The sequence below is a fragment of the Coffea eugenioides genome, unplaced genomic scaffold (genome assembly GCF_003713205.1).
Source record: "Coffea eugenioides isolate CCC68of unplaced genomic scaffold, Ceug_1.0 ScVebR1_1140;HRSCAF=1944, whole genome shotgun sequence".
In the NCBI taxonomy this organism is placed as follows: domain Eukaryota; kingdom Viridiplantae; phylum Streptophyta; class Magnoliopsida; order Gentianales; family Rubiaceae; genus Coffea; species Coffea eugenioides.
Window position 1 is genome coordinate 1,844 of NW_020861521.1, and position 2,615 is coordinate 4,458.

Below are 2,615 nucleotides of genomic sequence, written 5' to 3' on the forward strand. Positions count from 1 at the left end.
CTAATGTGCGTGTTTTCATCCTACCGCCGTTAGCATCGAGTCTATCTCACTAACGTGCGTGTTTTATTTCTACTGCCGTTAGCATCGAGTCTATCTCACTAACGTGCGTGTTTTATTTCTACTGCCGTTAGCATCGAGTCTATCTCACTAACGTGCGCGTTTTCATCCTACCGCCGTTAGCATCGAGCCTATCTCACTAATGTGCGTGTTTTCATCCCACCAACACTCAATCTCACTTCAATTCATCTAATTTAAATTTCTGTTCGGGTCTATCCCGTGGGTCTATCCCAATTTTACATTTCTGTTCAGGTCTATCCCGTTTTTACATTCATGTTCGGGTCAGTCCCGTTTTTTTTAGAATTCTTGTTCGTTGGAATCATTTTGCAGCCCAATAACACAGGTAAGTATTTGGTGTCCACTTCTTTGTCTCAAGTTTTTTCAAAACTCAGACAAAGAGGGGCAAACTGTAGACACCAAATTTTGAATAATTTGTATGTGGCATCTACTTCATGATTTTTATTTTAGATCGCTTGCATTTAGTTCATTGTTGTGTGTTTTGCATTTTTTAGTTGTTATTTTATTTTAGTTTTATTCATTTTGCCCTTTTAGTTTGTCTATTTATTTTTATTTTGTCATTTTAGGTTTTTAATCACTTTTAAGTTTTAGATTTTAGTTTTTAGTTTTTAGTTTTTTTAGTTTTTAAGCTTAGCATAGAGTTTTTTGAAAAAGAAAAGGAAAACATCAAAAATATGTTTTAGTCATTTTGGTTTTTATTCAATGCTTTCTTGAAAGAAAAATGGAAATGAAAAATCATAAAAAAAGGAGAAAAAAGAAAATGTAGAAAAAGATGGAAAAATGGCCATTTTTGTTGTTTTTAAATTATTTTCATTATTATTACCTGGTTTTTGTCAATTTGTTATTATTATTATATTTATTAAGTTGAAAGTTAAAAAAAAAAAAAAAAAAAAAAAAAAAAAAGAGTGATACGCGGCAGCAAGCTGCGTTTTTCGCAGCTTGCAAAGAAATGTTCGGCAGCTCCTTGGGCTGCAAATATAGAAGAGCTGGCTTGAAGTTTAGGGTTATCATGGGATATAAAAGGAAAGCTGAAAGGTAGCCGCAAGAGAGAGGTTCTCGGATGAGGTGAAAAAGAAAACAGCGGAGAGAAAAGGAGAGCTTTGGTTGGCGGCGGTAGAAAAAAGAAGGCTGCGGAGGCTTATTGGAGTGAAGGACTGAAAAGAACTAGAAAGCTACTAGGGTTTCTGGGGAGCGATAGAGAGCGGGGGACGGCAAAAAGAAAGAAAAACTGAGAGGAGAGAATGGCTAAAAAACTGGAGAGAGCAGGGAAAGTTTGGGGGGCTAGCAGCGATCCCACCGAAGATGGGTCTGGCGAACAGCAGCGAAGGTTATCTTCATCCCTGATGAGGAGTGCCAGAAGCCCGACCTCCTCGTCACCTCCAGTGACTACCTCCGGGTCGCCGACGATGGAACCCGCGTCGACATGAAGGGCCTCCTCAACAACTACCGCAACAGCAAGTTCTCCGGCCCCCTCACCTCCTTTGACTGGAACGAGGCAGAACCCAAGCGCATCGGCGCCTCCAGCATCGACACCACCTGCACCATCTGAGACATCGACCGCGAGACCGTCGACACCCAGCTCATCGCCCGCGACAAGGAGCACTCCACCCTTATCTACGAGAGCTCCGAGCCCAATACGCCGCTTGTCCGCCTTGGTTGGAACGAACAGGACCCCCGGTACATGGCCACTATCGTTATGGACAGCGCCAAGGTAGTCGTCCTGGACATCCGCTTCCCACGCTTCCAGTCGTGGAGCTGCAGCGGCATCAGGCCAGTACCAACACCATCGCCTGGACTCCCCACAGCTCGTGCCACATCTGCACTGCTGGAGATGACTCCCAGGCCCTCATTTGGGATCTCTCTTCCATGGGCTAGCCCACTGAGGGTGGATTGGACCCTATTCTCGTTTACACTGCCGGTGCCGAAGTTGAGCAGCCACGGTGGTCCTCTTCCCAGCCTGATTGGGTTGCCATCGCCTTCTCGAATAAGCTTCAGATGCTGAAGGTATGACTCGTGTTTCATTGTCTGGATCCCAGGTAATCGCTACCGTAGCTGCAATAATCGTTTTCTTATCCCTTGTTTGGATTGCATGCATTTTTTAGAACTGAGTATGATATTTTTCTGAGTTGCTTGTTCACTTGGATCATGGTTGCTTAATCTAAAGTTGTTAGTTGCTTAATCCTAGTTGAAGTTGTGTATTTGAACTAGAAAATCTGGGTCAGTTTGCAAGCAAAGTGCAGCAATTTCATTCTTGGTTGATTGAAGCTTAATAGAAAATAGCTGCAGAAAATGATATCTGAAAAATGCAGAAATGTTTTCGATGTTCGCGGCTGGTCTTTCTTTTGTTCGTTCATATGTTCCAGTAGCAGTTTTCCTTGCGTTTCTGTGAATCTTGGGGTTTGCTTAAGAGCATGTTTGAGGGGTTTTTGGTTTGGGCAGCATTACGCCAGATTTTAGTTGCTGTTTTTCTTTTACAAGGCATGCGTGTGATTAGCAACTTAGAAAATAACAGCCATCAACCCGGATTTTCCTGATTTGAT

At 42.8% G+C, this 2,615-nt stretch overlaps 1 pseudogene; it reads left to right on the plus strand.

The window, feature by feature from the left end:
* Window positions 1–1,394: 1,394 nt before the first annotated feature.
* Window positions 1,395–2,085, plus strand: LOC113754954 (annotated as a pseudogene).
* Window positions 2,086–2,615: the final 530 nt, after the last annotated feature.